Source organism: Triturus cristatus, chromosome 8, assembly GCF_964204655.1.
Source record: "Triturus cristatus chromosome 8, aTriCri1.1, whole genome shotgun sequence".
Lineage (NCBI taxonomy): Eukaryota > Metazoa > Chordata > Amphibia > Caudata > Salamandridae > Triturus > Triturus cristatus.
Window position 1 is genome coordinate 756106796 of NC_140591.1, and position 16955 is coordinate 756123750.

Here is a 16955-nt window from a genome sequence, read left to right on the forward strand (position 1 = left end):
TAAAAACTCCAGCGAAGCAGGCGATGGACTGGAACTGCCTGCGTAGTGCTAAAAATTGAGTTTTAGGGCTGTGCATTGGAGACCACTGGGATATTAAACCAGGTGAAGTGCTCATGATGCCAGGGTTTGCAGGCCCCAGAAAAAGAGCCCGCATAAGGACTGGACAAGATGAGAGGACACCAACATGAGATAATTGAAGGCTCTACAGCCTGAGACATTGCTTGCTTGAACACAGAGATGCAGACTGAGTGGTTGTATATGCCACCAAAAAAAGGGGCAAAAAAAACATTGCTGGTCAAAAAGGACTTTTTTATGTCAAACCTCATTTAGTGGGGAATTCTGAGTCTTTGAAAGAGAATCCGGGGAGCTCAAGAGGCAAAGGATCATCAGAGGGCAAGACTTGAAAATTGGAAATGTCACAGTCCCTTCACCACACCATCAAACCCATTAATATAAAAGTCTTGATTATTGAGGAGTCGTTGTCCTCAATGAATATGCGGCTGACTTAGACTGAACATGTGGTCTAGAGGGGTACAGCACAGATATTTGCCTTGGAATAGATCATACAAAAACCTACAGCCTGATAAAAAAAAGACTAGGCCTCTGTGAAATTCACTTAATTCTCTTTGCTAAAAGATTGAGAAATACCAAAATATTCTGTGAAGTTATGTGCTATTTATTTTAGTGAGAAATGCATCTTCACATCCATTTTTGGCATAAGGACACATTTTGCATGACACAAGCCACAGACACATTTGGTTTGTTCGCATTCTTTCCATGCTCCAGTGATTGGACTTTTATCAAAAATCTCAATTACACAACATGGCATAATGGAATCTCTGGAATTTTGTGTAAGAATTGTTATGTGGAATGCCAGAAATTATGCAAGATTACACCAGTGTAAATGAACTATCACCCTGCCCATAAAAAGAACCACCAGGAGTCTAAGGATTATGTTGAGGCTTCCTTGGTACATCTGGATGACCAAACTTGCGGAAGCTTTTCCTCAGCAAATGTCCAAGTCTAAAGGAGGAGGGTCTTGAATACAGAAAGGTGCATTCATAAATAAAAAATACAACCATATACATACCTAGAAGGGCTTTGGGTCCACTCTCCTCACCCCTTCCTCTTTTCTGTGACCATTCACATTTTGCTTCTGCCTACCACAGCATATAACGTGAGACAGCCCACTGCAGCCATTGCCTCTCTTCACCATGAATGATGGTAGTTTGCTCGTGCACATGTACACCATTAACCAACCAGTAATGCACCTCAGTGACAGATCTGGTGGACCAATCTCTTCTTTCATTCCAGCTTGCATTAGATGTCCTTTTTTAAATTTTTTTATGATGGGTCATTTTGTACTTAGGTTTTTTATTTTAATTGCAAACACATGCATACTTCTTTTAGAAGGAAGCATTTTTTACGTACCACTACAGTAATATTTGTTATGTCTATTGCATATGTTTGTAAAAAACAATCAAAGAAAAAAGTTTCAGAATTTTTAAGGACAGACCTGTTGGCTTTGCATATGCTTGTTTTTAGGTTTGGCTTGACAGTGCAGCTGCCTGCAAGCCCAATGTTACTAATTCTGTAAAAATATGCGCATACATAGACGGCTATTTTATACCTGGAAAAGTATACTGAATCATCAAACATTAAATGATATGCATATAAAGTTCATACGGAGAGCAATCGTTTGAGTTTTGCGTTTTTAAGTATAACAGGCTTTTTCAATGTTTCAATCAGGGCTTTAAATGAAAACCAGACTTATTGGCTTTGCCAAAGCATGTTTATCTTTGTCAGAGCAACATGTCCTCGACCTCATTCGTTGCGTATAAAAAGAAACTATAATTAGCCTCTTTTAGAATTCCTACTAAATAGCCTTCATTTTGGTTGTTCCTTCTGTCATTTAAACTTTTTGGAACATGTCTACACTTTTATATTCACTTTATTTAATATTGCCAGGTTCTCTGCTTTTCCTGTCTTAAAATTCCATTCGCGTGTTCATTCAGCTCCACTGAGCCAGAAGCTACTTTCACTGCAGTTCGTATTGTTGCCAGTAGGTGTCCCTATTGAAGCAGCGATCCTGCTTACAAGCACTCGATCAGTCTCGCAAAACGCATTCCATACTCATTACTCGAATAAAACCCCGTGTGGAAAATATGCTTCTCAATACAATTCTGCTAAATACAGTGTATGAATCATAACCAGGACCGTTTGTTTATCTACCAAAAAAAAAATGCATTCGACCTTGATTTGCGGGAAGGCCGAGTTTTGACTAAATAGCAAAACTGCATTTGTAATAATGTATATGATATTTCTATAGGGCGAATTAACCCCAAACGCAGTGGAACGCTGCACAGGCTTAATGAAAAGTATAAAGTCAATGAGTAATAGAAAAGGTAGCTGGCTTGTAGACAGTTATAACATTTCCATATGGTGTTCCTTACAGAGGTGAGTCTTCAACTGTTTTCAGGATTGGGGTGTTATCATTGGAAACGAGATATCTTGGTTGCACAGTTAAAAAGTCCTGCTGCCATGTTTTTTCTATTTTTACACTTCCTAGCCTGCAGCCTGATGAGGGTTCCTGGCCCAGGTGTGACAAGAGCTACCAGAGATGTTGAGATTTTCAGAAATAAAATCTGGGGTGCTAGTCGTGATGGCTTTGTAAATGATGCAACTGGTTTTGAACATGGTGTGGTCTGGACCGGAAATTGAGTTCCATCATGATGGGGTTAAAGTGATCATGTTTCTTCATGCCCTGGATGAGACGTGCTGCGGTGTGTAGCATGCTCATATAGGGGGGCCAGTGTGGAGTCTGAAAGGATATGGAGCAAGGTGTTACCAGCCTTCAGATGCAAGGGTACAAGGGTGTGAACAACAGTTCTAAAATAGCTTTCTAGAAGAAACGGTTGCACTTTCTTTAGACGAGAGGCTCATACCAAGTCCAGTGGCAGCCGGCCCAGCTCTGGAGATACACTTACCTCCTCGCCGCTCTGTCCCACGTCCTCTCTCCTCCATCGGCTGAACAGGGAGCAGGCAGGCTCCCCTGAACTAATCACAACGCTGCAATGTGATTGGTCTGTGCACCGTAAATCGGCGCTCAGACAGGGACTGGGGCCCTAGGCATGTTCTCCACCCAGACTGTAATGCAGCCTGGGTGGAAAACATGCTAAATGCGCATGACTATTTGGCCGGCCCGAGATGGCCAGCCGAAGTGTCATGCGCACTTCAGTTTGCCCACCACTCCACTCCTCCCCTGTCCTGCTCTATGAGCAGAGCAGCCCCGCCCTGCCCTACCCCCATGCTGCTGCAGCAGGAACAAATAAAGTGATAATAACATCACATTATTATCATTTTATTTGTCCTTTCCATCACTGCTGCAAAGGAGTGGGGCGCCGCTCCTCCACCTTAGTGGAGAAGCCGCCACTGACCAAGCCGTCTTAGTATTTTTTGGCAATGTGTGCCTTGAGGGTGAGGTTGATGTCCAGGGTGAATCTAAGTGACTTGGCATTCAGTGAAAGTTGGGGCTTAAAGACGTCAAGGCTCAGGTCATTGAGCAAGGTTTGTACTGTTTCTTGTTTGTTGCTCTTGGCAAATAATAGGGATTCTGTCTTGGTTGGGGTGAGCTTCAGGTAGGCTCTGGACATCCAGGTCTGGAAAATGTGCATGTATTGTTTCAAGTGCTGGATGCCCAAAGCAGAAGTGATTATCAAGTAGAGTTTTGTACCTTCTGCCTATTGGAGGCTTTTGATGCTTTTATTTGTGAGTAGAGACTCCAGGTTGGCTCCATATAGAGGTTGAAGGTAACAGAGGGCACTATAAAGCCCTAGGGGAGTAGGCAGGTGACAGGGATCTTTTGGGACCTGGAGGTGCCCATGTGAATAAACTGGTGTCATTTGGAAAGGAAGGAGGAAAACCAGTAAAGGACATTGCCAGTGAATCCCATTAGAGACTTCATGGTCCGTGTGATGGTGAGAAGGTTAACTGTGTCAAAGAAAGTTGAGAGGTGCGCCAATACCAGGAACCAGGGGCCATTTTTACCCGTGGTTATGTTGGCATTGTTTAAGATGCATAGGATAGTGGTATGCATGCTACAGTGTGATCTGAAGCCAGACTGGTGGTCGTGCAGGAGACGGTTAGCATTAATGTGATCTTAGGGTTGAATATAGACTGTTTTAAAAATTATTTTGCTAATGAATGGTAGGTGAATGATAGGATAGTAGTTGCCAAAGTCACCGTGGTCTAGTGTAGGTTTTTTTAGAAGTGGGAGTAGCTGGCCTGTCGAGAGCTTCTGGAATGATGCCTTGCGTGAGAGAGGCATTGGAAATGGCGAGCAAGAATGAGAGAGCAATTTCCAAAGAGAACTTTGATGAAGGGGTAGGGTGAGACATCATCTTCATAGGAAGTGACTGTAGGGAAGTTGAGTATGTCAACAAGATCTGTGAGATATAGACCATTTTCATTGATGGTGTTGGCATAGTAATTTGCTTTGGCTGTTGTGAAGAGCTGTCTGTGAGTTATGCAGAGAGACTTTAGCATTATGGGGTCATCACGAGTTCTATTTGTCTTTCACTTTCTTTCCTGTATGCAAGGTCTTTAGAGTACCATGGTTCTGAACCCTTTGTCGTGCGCTTGCGTGTTTGAATTGGGGTGTGTATATTTAAATAGGTTTCAAAAAAGTATTGAAGTTTTTTAAAAGTGTGTTAGTGTCGGACATGGAGTTGAGAGGGTCAGAGATGAGCATTAGGTTGCCTAAGGAGAAATATTTGAAGGTGTGGTCCCATTTGTACTGGCCTTGGTGTGTTGGTAGGACATTGAACAGGGAGATAGGGATGGCAAAGTGATCTGTCTAGTCCACAAGTATGGGTGGTTTCCATTGGATTGTTGGTAAAGTTGAGAAGACAAGGTCTAGGATGTGGTCTTGGAGTGTATTGGTTATGTGACATGCTGTACCATATTGAGGGACCTATTCACAAAGGTAAAATTATACATGAGTCAATCTACAGATAGATTTACACATTTGAGTAGTTTTACTACTTTTAGTTATTCACCATTTAAAAGGGTAAGGTTACTCAAAAGTGTAAACTTGCGTATCCCCACTCTATAAAACAAAGGTGGAGTCAGTAAAACATCATATACAACCATACATTTACTGCTAACACTGAATTTATGACCGTATTTGACATTCCACACACTTGGCAGAGATTTCCACAATCAGGGCAGAGGTCTAGGGAAATTTCATAAAGTTAATTAAAGTTTAAAAATAAAATTAAATATTTCTAAGTTAAATATTAATGTAAATTAATTTTATAGATGCATTTCAAACGTAGCATAATGAAATAAATTCTACATAATTATTGATTAAATGGTAAATTAAAAATGTCTTTAATTCGAGTGTATTAAACTAGAATGATTTTTAATAATTTATTTAAAAAATAACACCCACATAAAGTAAAATGTTTATATTTGTGTGTAATACATTAAAAGGCACTAAAGGTTATGGCTAGAATTTCTTGAAATTAAATCAGTTTTTTTTTTTTTTAAAGTTACATTTATTTTTAAGTTCAAAAAGGTTATTGACATATTTTATGTTTTGTATTTTACATTGAAATATATTTTTATATATATTTTTAAACTTTATATAAATGCATTTATTTTAACATTGTTTCCTGTGGGATTTTATTTTAAGTCCCTACCTCCATTATTTTCTATGGTGGCCATGGTTGGTGCTGGACTTACTTCAGTTCTGAGCTGGAGTACATTTGTGACTATTTTGGTTCCTTTATGGCTGTAGTAACTATAGAAGGGCTTGTTTATGAATATCAATGGGCATACTCTTTTGTTGGTGGGTTCATGACCTTTCCTAAAACCCTCCCGAAGCCTCCCTTAGCCACTCCTTACTGCTCCCTAACCTGCTCCCATTTAGTAGTAGGTATTCATCATTTTCTAGCTGCTCCCCGTCCCTTTCACATTTACTACTAAAACCTAGGCGTACTTGAGTGAAGATCTCAGAGTTCTGAGCACATAAAAGATAGGAGAATTGGAGGCAGAGACATTCGCAAATATGTTTGTAAATAGTATTTTGAAGTACCTAAGTATTACTATTTTAGAACTACTAAAGTACTACAAATAAGTTTGTGATTAGGCCCCTGAGTGTGTTGATGAGGTAGAAGAGGGTTGCTCATTTATTTATTTTAGCTTGATTTTTCTGGGAGGTTGAAGTCACCCAAGAGGGTAGTGTTGGCATGTTGGATGGGCGAGATGACGAGGAGATGTGAGAATACATCAGTGTAGTCCATGTTCAGTCCGGGAGGGCTGTAGTTGAGATGAAAGGTGGTGGTCAGAGTTGCAGAGAGTGGGAAATGGCATATCAGCAGCTCCATTGAGTTGAATGTTTACTTGCTTCTATAGGGTGCAGGACGAGGAGGACTTATGGATGATGGCAAAGCCTCCTCCATTCTTATGTACTCAGTCGGTACAATAGATGTTGCAGCCAGTGGGAAACAGGATGTGTGAGGATTTAGGGGTGAGTCATGTTTCTTCGATGAAGCGGGCATCAAGCTTGTGAAAAGTAGGGTAGCAATGTCTAGTGTGTAAGGTTGGCTCTATGTACTCTGTGAATGCTGGGTGAGTCAATCAATCAGGGAGATTTTAAGCAACCTACTCACCCATGAGTGTCTCAAGGTGCTGGGGGAGGGGAAGCGGCTCCGGTCAGTTGAAGAGCCAGGTCTTGAGGGTCTGCCTGAAGATGTGCAGGGTGGGTGCGCCTGATGTTGATCAGCAGCTCGTTCCAAGTCTTGGCCGCTATATAGGAGAAGGCTTTTCCACCCGTTCTAGCTCTGCAAATGTGCGGAGGTCGGCGGATCACAGGTTCCTCTTGGGTACGTGAAAAGAGATTCTGTCGTTGAGATATTGGGGTCCGGTGTTGTGGAGGCATTTGTAGGCGTGGGTGAGTATCTTGAAGGTTACTCTTTTCTCAACGAGGAGCCAGTGGAGGTTGTATAGGTGCTGGGTGATGTGCTTGTGTCGAGGGATGCCGAGGACAAGTCTTGCTGCGGTGTTCTCTATGGTCTGGAGTTTGAGGAGTAGAGACTTGTTGATTCCAGCATGGAGGGCGTTACTGTAGTCCAGTCTGCTGGTTATAAATGCGTGGGTGACGGTCTTTCTTGATTTGGAGAGTATCCATTTGAAAGTCTTTCGGAGGATGCAGAGGGTGTTGAAGCAGGTGGTGGTGACGGCGTTGACCTGTCGGGTCATTGAGAGGGAGAAGTTGAGTACGATCCTGAAGTTTCGGGCGTGGTTCGTTGGGGTGGGGGGGGCTGCCGAGGGCGATGGGCCACCAGGAGTCACCCCATGCAGAGGAGAAGGGTACAAGGATGAGGATCTCTGTCTTCTCAGAGTTGAGCTTCAGGCAGCTGCTGCTCATCCAAGATGCAACATATTTCATTCCTTCCTGGAAGTTCAGTCTGGTGGTGATGGGGTCCTTGGTGATGGAGAGGATGAGTTGGGTGTTGTCGGCATAGGATACTATGTTGAGTCCATGCTGTCTGACAATGGCGGCAAGCGGGGCCATGTAGATGTTGAAGAGCGTGGGGCTGAGTGACGATCCTTGGGGTACTCCGCAGTTGATTTCCATGGGTTCGGAGAGGAAGGGTGGAAGTCTGATTCTTTGGATGCTGCCGGTGAGGAAGGAGCGGAGCCAGTTGAGGGCAGTTCCCTGAATGCCTGCTTCGTGGAGTCTGGCGGTGAGTGTACGGTGGGAGACTGTGTCGAAGGCTGCAGAGAGGTCAAGTAGGATCAGGGCCGTGTTGTGTCCGTGGTCGGGGAGGGTGCGGATGTGGTCTGTGATGGCGAGTAGTGCGGTCTCTGTGCTGTGGTTGCTGCGGAATCCGGTTTGGGAGGGGTTGAGGATGGAGTTTACTTTGATGAATTTCGTTAGCTGGACGGTGATGGTCTTACCGGTGACTGGCTGCGAAAGGCAGGAGGGAGATGGGTCTTGAGGTCCGTGGAGTCTGCTGATGGCTTCTTGAGTAGGGGTCTGACTTCTGCGCGCTTCCAGTCGTCGGGAAAGATACTGGTTTCGAAGGTTGCATTGATGGTGCATCGTAGTTCTGAATCAATGGTGGCGGCGGCTCTGTGGAAGATGTGCGGGGGGCTGGGTTCCGTGGGGGCTCCTGAGTGGATGCCTCTCATGGTTGATGCAGTGTCTTGGGTGGTGATTGGGGTCCAGGAGAAGATGGTGGGCTGGCTGGCATTGCTGGAGGATGGGGTGGTATCGGAGTCAGGTGTCTGGTCGTTGAAATTGTCGTAGAGGCCCTTGATCTTCAGAGGGAAGTTGGAGCTGAGCTTGTTGCAGAGGTCCTGGGAGGGGGTGATGTCTGTGATTTCGCTGGGGGGTTTGGCGAATTCCTGGATGATGCTGAAGAGTTCTTTGGAGTTGCTGGAGTTGGCGAGGATCTTGTTCTGGATGAAGGTCCTTTTGGTGGATCTGATGCGTTGGTGGTATTCTGTCATGGCATTCTTGTAGGTGGTCCAGTCATCCAAGGATTTGCTGTTGCTCCAATTCTTCTCGAGACATCTGTAGGTGCGCCTGGATTCCTGGAGGCCGGTGGTGAACCAGGTGGCTTTCCTGGGGCGCTGTCTGTCGAGGTTACATAGTGGTGCGAGCTGGTCTGCGCAGTTGGAGATCCACCTGTGATGTTTTTTGGCTGCGAGGTTGGTGTCGGTCAATGTGGCGGGGCATTGCGGTTGACAGCGGAGTTGAGCTGCACCTCAGTGATCTTGCTCCAGTTTCTTTGTGGAGGGCGGGGTGCTGATTTGGGCGCTGTGGGTTTATTGAGGTGGAAGTGTACGCAGTGGTGGTCTGTCCAAGGGGGTTGCATAGTGTGGCTGAAGTGGATGTTGTTGCCTCCTGCGAAGATGGGGTCGAGGGTGTGTCCTGCTTTGTGGGTGGGGGTGGTGACAAGTTGTTTCAGTCCGAGGTTGGCGAGGTTGTCCAGCAGGGTGGTCAAGTTGGGGTCGCTGAGGTTGTCAAGGTGGAAAATGAGGTCTCCGATGAGTGTGTAGTCCATGGAGCCAATAGCGTGGGGCAATGAAGGTGGTGAACGCAGTTCAAGGTCCAGGGGGTCTGTAGGCGAGGGTAACTCTCAGGGTGATTCTGAGGCTGGTCTGGATCTGGAAATGGAGGTGTTCGGTGGTGGGTGGGCTGTTGCTCGAACTGGAGGTCGTGAGTCAGAGAGAGCTCTTGTGTGCAATGGCAAGTCCTCCTCCTGGGCGGTTGGGGCGGTCCTTCCTCTGGATCTTGTACCCATCTGGAACGGCATTGGGGATGTCGGGGTGGAGGTGGAGTTGGTCCAGGTTTCTGTGAAGAAAGCAAACTCTGGTGAGAGGATGTCGAGGAAGTCCCAGATTTCTACGGTGTGTCTGTGCAGGGAGTGCACGTTGAGAAGGATGCACCTCAGGGCTTTGGAGGTGTTGGTGGTCGGCATGGGGGTGCAGACGGTGTTGAAGGTCCGGTGGCAGTGACAGCAAGAGAACTGTCTGGGTCATCTAGATTTGGGTGTGACTGTGGGGAATGGCAATTTGGGATGCTGGATGAGGCGCATAATTATATTTTATCTTGTAAGTTTCAGTTGAACAGGTGTTCTAGCTCAGGGCCCTTCCTGGGGCTACCAAGCCCAAACAGGTGATGTATTTGTATGCATCTAACCTTTGCTGGGAACGCACAGACAAATGGATGCTTGTAAGAGTTGATTGGGGTGTTGAAAAGGAAGGAAATTATGTTACTTCCTGTGCATATGAGTGATGGTAATTCCAGTGATGTCACCTCCTGTGCAAATGAATGTTGGTAAATGAAGTCCTCATACTTTACTTTTTATCATTTAAAAACGGTTGTGGTAGGAAACCAGTAATATCAATTCCTGTGCAGATGGATGACAAGAAATCCAGTGATGCCACTACCTACTATTTTAAAGTTACATGCAAAATTGTTTTCACAAGAGCAGCACATTGATTCAGACAGTCATTTATATTTGGAATTAAGGTGAAATAATTATTAGTCATTTCACTTTACTTTAAAAAAACAAAAAACAATCAATACCACAGGAAAGAGGTTCTCTAGTGAGGCAAAGGTGGCCAGTAATTCAATTTTAATACTAGATGCACTGATCGTGTTGTTTTCATCGACGAAAGAGAAAGAAGATGCATTCCTCTCTTCATACACCGTAAAAGATGCCTTGGTCTAGAGAGCATAGCAGATGCACCTTAAGAATGAATGTGACCTTTGTTAGGCTCTGTGTGTGAGTGTTAGTGCAAATGTTGCGATAGCTGGCCTAATTGCACAAGTTCTGTTTTTAGGTCTCGCCTACGTAGCGCTTGCACTGTCTCTTCGAGACATACTGTAGCTAGAATATGGGCTTGTAAAAAAAACATCTTTTTCATTCGTTCCTGTTGCTTTTCTTTCTAAATGCTGGCTTTTCATTGTTTAATACACCTAGTAGTCCCTCCTTTCGAAATTGTGTATCCTCTTATGAGAACTGGCCCTCTTACAAGTGTTCTTACTGTTCACGGTATTTATACTTAGAGAGAAATCTTTTTTGGTTGGGTTGTGTCTTTGCTCCTTAAGTGTTCTTTTTTCTTGTGCAATGAAACCTCAGTTGCTTCATTTGCTTGCCGTCCCGTTGCTTCATTTGCTTGGTCCCTTGATCTCTTCGTGCCTTCCCCTCACCTCTCCCACAACACTGCTCCAAGACCCACCACCCCTCTGAGGCCACTGCTGTTTTGCTCACGACACTGCTTGCCTACCCCCGAGCATGGAATTCTTATGTAATTTTACATTTCTAGCGTTTATTTATATAGCGCACCGATCAACGCACTCTGGGGCAATTAAACAATGAGGCTGTACACAGACACAAACACTGTTCCCCATCTCCCGAGTCTGCAGCTCTCACCACTGCACCATATCCTTGGCCATGTTGCAGGGTGCAGTACGATATGTGGCCAGAGAAGGTCCCACAGGACACCTAGTGACAGCCTATAGTACTGCACCCTCACAACACTGCTTGTTGTTTACTGCTAGTATATTTTCTTGCCCAAAAAAATTATCTAAAAACATTTTTATTGGTAACGCCAATAGCTCAAACTGTCACTAATGTGAGACCAATTGCAGTGCAAATGCTTGTTTTAATAACATAGTATAACACTTGACAGGACTGCATCAAATGCTTTATTTTCTTTTTGTAAGCTGCAGGTGATATAGTGGATAGTAATTGGGGGTTCCAATTTCCTGCCCCCAACTTCCTCTACCCCTTCTTTTCTTTTGGTTCCTTTCTTCCTTGTGAGTCTCAGTCACATGGTTTCTGCATTTGCTTGCTCTGCCATGTTTCTGAACTACCAGGGCCCCTTTCCCTTTAGCTGTTTTATAGATTCTAGCACTGCCCCACTTCAATCATGTGATCACCACCCTTCTGTTGACTACTGAGCCTCTGTCCCAGGGCATCCAGAAATCGCATCCAGGTGAAGGCCAAAGAGTTAAAGGCACCTTCCTGTGGTGTCCTCCTTTTTAGGGCCAGGCATGGCCTTGGGCCCTGCCCTAGTAGCTGCTCTCCTTCACATTTACCTTATTATAATAACCATAATAACCATTCCTGAGGGTTTGTTTCCTGTTGCTCCTGGATGAACTCCACAGAGCAAGTCGATGACTGGCTATATAATGTCCATTCCTACGGGCTGGTCTCCCCCACACTTGGATGGACTTCCCAGGTATATACTACTGCTATTTGCAGAATGACATCCTGATTGACACTCCACCATGCATCCATAGAAGCCTATGCAATGGCTTAGTGCATAATGCTCAGTCCTATGATTTGCTGCCTTTCACTTCTGCGTGAACTCTTCAGAGCAAGTACCGTGGCTGACAGCATAATACCCGTTTCTATTGGCAGATTGCATATTGCTGCCCTTTTGTCACTACATGGTGGAAACATCAGAGAATAGGCTAGGGCTGCCTGTATTGTCCCACTGCTATTGATTGGCTCCTGGATGAACTTCAACTGTCATTGGACGGGCGCTGGGAAGGAAGTTAGTGAGACCACAGCCTCCTGATGCAAACTTTGAAGGACAACCTGGGGACATGATAGGTAGGCTGGACAATAGCACGGGGTCGGGTAATGAATGACAAATGTAGAGGAATAAGCAGGTATTAGCTGCATGTCAGAATGTTCATGCACATGGAGTCTATCAGACACGGCTATACAGGTGTGATCATGGGAGGATGTGGATTATGTGGTAGCATTTTATGGCTGGCCCGAGGCAGACTAGTCTTCTATATCTCGGGTTAAGCACGTGTTTTACTGTATTGGTGATTGTGGGGCTTTTTGTATGGGTATTAGCAGGGTGAACACAACTCGAGTCGTGAATGGTGGTGTCACCATGTACTTGTTCGTGAGGATGTGGTGTTCAGTGTCCCGGGCAGGAGGTTGCTGAGGAATCATTTCTTAGAGTGCGGAATTGTAAGCTCTTCATTTACTGGACTCGCTCGAGTTCATAAAGGTGGAAAGCTTGAGTGCTGTGTTGTTATTCCTTTCTACAAATGATCAAGGTTGTTTAATTTTAGAGATCTCTGAACAGGCATGTTTATAGCTTAAGATTCTGCATATGGTTAAGTGCACAGGTAGTTCTTTTCCCCGCTGACATATGATGGTCCGAAGAGAGAACATATTGCTTTGGAAATTATTATGATATAAACATTTGTACGGAGATGAGCTTTGATTCTGTCCTTAACAAGTAGACATATGGGTTAAGATGCTCACACATGTACATACTTCTGTGGACCCCTGGAAGGTGCCAGGAAGAGGCGGGATGAGCAAGGGTTTTTCAAGATGGCTGTTAGGACGAGTGACTTGTGGGCATGTAGCTTTTGCAAACTGATCAGGTTGCAGAGTGATCTGGCGACTGAGCTGCTAATGTGGAACATGCTGCCGACTACATGGGCTGCCTGTGTAATTGTGATTGGTAGCATGTGGGGGGCTAAGTGGCAAAGAAGGAGACTATATATGGAGAAAGCAAAGAGTGTTTCTACGAGACAAACAATGGATTTCACATATTAGAGGTAAGAGAACCAGAGAGAGAGAGACAAACACAGGTTTTATGCATGTAGACAGGCAAGTTGCACGGTGTGAAGCAAACCATGGGAGCATCACAGACATTGACAGCAGAGGAATTATCAATGAAGAAGATGGGTGGGGGAAACAACTATTACATTGCAGACATTACATAGTAGTACCTTTACAAAGCAGTCAGTACCATGAATGCGACGTTACTACGAGTTCCATTGCAACGCAAGTCTTTACAATGACTTGCTTTAGGGAGTGCGGTGTTGGACTGGTGTTGGATTTTGTGAGAAGTTGGCCTGGTATATGCTGTTCACTAGTTCTAGTGACCACCTTGTACCATGCCAAGCAACCCTTATGGTGTGGTTGTAAGTCAACCTTTTCGGACTAGCTGCCCTAGTGGTAGCGTAGGCTAAGCAGTCTTTGAGGCTAAACTCGTGAAGCGTGTTAAGCAAGCTGTTTTACCAATAGTAACCCCCTTTTATACCAATGAAAGGACACCACACAGATATATATTCAAAATATATATGTATTTATTTCTCAAAGTAACCCCTAGTCTCTTTATGAGCACAGGAGCACAAATCGTCAAACAAGATTACAGTAGAATACACAGAAGTTGCACTTTATATGGATAGGCCCTGGTGGCCACTCAAACCATATACTAAAATAGTGGTATAAGTACCACGAACAGAAAAGGGAAAAGGCCTAGGGCCTCTAGAATCGCTGGGCCTACAAGGAGCTAACGTCAGTTAGTGACCAGGAGGTCCACGGGTGGCGTGTGCAGAGCAAATAGTCACACGCGGGCTCCCATAGGTTTCAATGGGTGCGTAAAAAGTACAAAGTTACTGCAAAAGGAATCTTCCGGATGACCTAGGAACTTAAGATTTGGAACACAGGCACTAGAGATGTATTACTACACATGGGCACCGGAGTACCAGCTTTACCTCACCCACAGGAAGCGGGTGCATAGGCCTCAAAGTGCGTCGGGTTTCTTCTATCTGTTCCGTTGAGCCTGGGACAAAGATGCTGCAGGCGGTCGGTCGGGAAGAGATGCAGTGGATCCAAGAGTGGATCGGAGATGTTGAAGACCTGTAAGCAGAGGGGACAGTGTTCACAGTCACTAGCCAGTGACCAGCGTGGCACCAGGTGGGTACCAGGCGATGTCGGGTGCAAACAGGCGATGAGGGGTAGCTTGTCTCCGCAGCCACGTGGTCCCTGAAGGTCGACGACGTCCAGGAGTCGGCTCACGAGCTGTCCCACGCAGGCTCTCGCTGTCGGCGGTGTCGGCGACTTGATCGAAGCAAACAAGCCTTGGCAAAAGCAATTGCAGGAGGATTCGGAAATCAGCTGTTGGTTCTGACCAGCAAGGTCAGAGGGATTGCTCCTTTGGAGGGGAGCAAGGGCCAGTCTGGAGCAACCAGACCAGCGGTGTTTGTCGTAGATTTCGTCGCCAAGATGGCCACTAGCCAGCGGGCCAGCAACCGGTTAGGCGCGTCGAGTGGCAAAATGCAGAAGGGCCCCACGCAGATCGTGGAGATGCTGGAGGGCTCACCTTTGGTGCAGATGCTGCTCGAGGGTTGGGCTTCTCAGGACCCAAAGCACAACTTGGAGGGAGCCTCGGTTGTTGCACTGGTCAGCTTGTCGTAGTCGTTCCAAGATGGCTGGCTCCACGTGTCTCGGTGCCTCCACGGGTCTCCTCTTTTCAGGGACTGTGGATCGGGCGGTGAGAGGTCTGGAGGTCCAGGTCTTGTCAGTCTCTGGGCTCGGGCTCCGGCGGGAGGCGGCGGCAAAGCAGACGGTGATTCGCTGGATGGTGCTTGCGTTAGCAAGGTGGTCACTCCCTGACCACAGGGGAGATTTTCTTCAGTCTTCTGTGCAGCAGAATGTCGAAGTTCCCGTCTTCTTCTTAGTTTCAAGTTGATTCCAGGATGTCTGAAGTCTTAGGACACAGCTCCTACCTTTATTCGGATTCTAGGGGCCGGACTACCTGCTAGGTCCCTCCCTATGGGTGGGACCAGGAAGGGGGGTGGTTACACCCCCAATCCTTTGTCCAGCTCGCCCCAGGCCCGGGACTGGTGTGCCCCAGGACCGGTTTGAACTGGCATATGCACCGAGGCTCCTTGTGAGCCACAGGCATGTCTGGTTTCTTTCAAGCCCTACCTGACCAATACACAAAATCCTGTCTGGGGTGGTGCACGCACCTCCCCTGGCAGGAAACCCTTTGTCCACACCTCCCAAGCTGGAAGGACTCCCAGCAGCAGGAGGGCAGACTTGTGTCTGTGGTGGCAGCATCCATTTTGTGGAGCTGAGGCTATGTCTGATTTTACCCGGGTTTCAGGTACTGTACATGTCGTGTCCCTCTAGGAGGGTGGAATGCTAACCCCGTCGCCAGAATTGGCGAGGGGTTAGTATTCCAATTCGTATGACACCTTACTCGACATGTTTTGATAAAGCCAAACCAAAGATAGCATTTAACCGCGAGGTTCATAATGCACTTAAGAGTATATGGTATGACGATATCTGGAAACAGTAGAAGGAAGTTGTTCCGACCACTGCAGACAGGCTCAGCTCATGCCAGAGCACCATCTCACATGGAACCAAGCACTCTGCCTTCAGGATTGTTAAGGCCTGCCATAGGAGTGACTTATAGGTTACCAGGTGTCCCATTTAAGGTTAGGTATAGGTATACTACACCTAAGTAAGAGGTGATTACACCAACTTACCCCAGCTGAGTGATCAGCCAGTTGTGTCAGATTGTTAGGCCAAGCCTGGGGTGGCATAATACATGCTGCAGCCCCTGGCAGGCCTTGGGTACACCAATGCCCTGGGTACCTAGTGTACACTGGTACAGGGGCTGACAGGGTGATCCACTTCCAATTGGTTATGCACCTAGGGTGCATAGTTTTAATTTAGTAGAGAGAACAGCAGGCTGGGGGTCTGATTGGCAGGCCCACAGCCTCAATATGTCAAAAACCAGTGAAGCAAAAAGCAAAAATTTGGGGTGACCATAGGATAGCAGACCCTACTCTCCTACACAACCCCCCCCCAAACGCTGGGACATTAAACTAGCCTTGACCAGTCTCGTCTTCATGTCCTAAGTGGAAGTACCTGGAGAGACCATCTGCATTCCCATGGTCAGTACCTGGCCGGTGCTCCACTGTAAAGTCCATCCCCTGTAGGGAAATGGACCACCTAAGCAGTTTGGGGTTTTCACCCTTCATCTGATTTAGCCACAAGAGGGGCTTATGGTCGGTCTGAATCTTGAAGTGAGTGCCAAACAAGTATGGCCTCAGCTTCTTCAGGGCCCACACCACAGCAAAGGCCTCCCTCTCAATAGCTGACCAATTCTTCTCTCTGGGGGTCAACCTTCTGCTAATAAAAGCAATGGGTTGGTCTTGACCATCTACATTAAGTTGTGACAGCACAGCTCCCACACCCAACTCAGAAGCATCTGTTTGGACAATAAACTCTTTGGAGTAGTCAGGACTTTTCAGGATAGGTGCAGAGCACATGGCCTCCTTCAGGTCATCAAATGCCTTTTGACAGCTTACTGTCCACTGAACCTTTTTGGGCATCTTCTTGGATGTCAGATCATTAAGAGGAGTCACAATGGACCCATAGTTCTTAACAAACTTCCTGTAATACCCAGTCAAGCCCAAGAAAGCTCGAACTTGAGTCTGGGTGGTTGGAGGGGACCAATCCTTGATGGACTGTATCTTACTCTCCAGTGGTTGAACTTGGCCCCCACCTACAAGGTGGCCCAAATACACAACCTTACTCTGCCCTATCTGGCACTTAGTAGCCTTGATAGTGAGGCCTGCCCTTTGCAGAGCCTCAAGA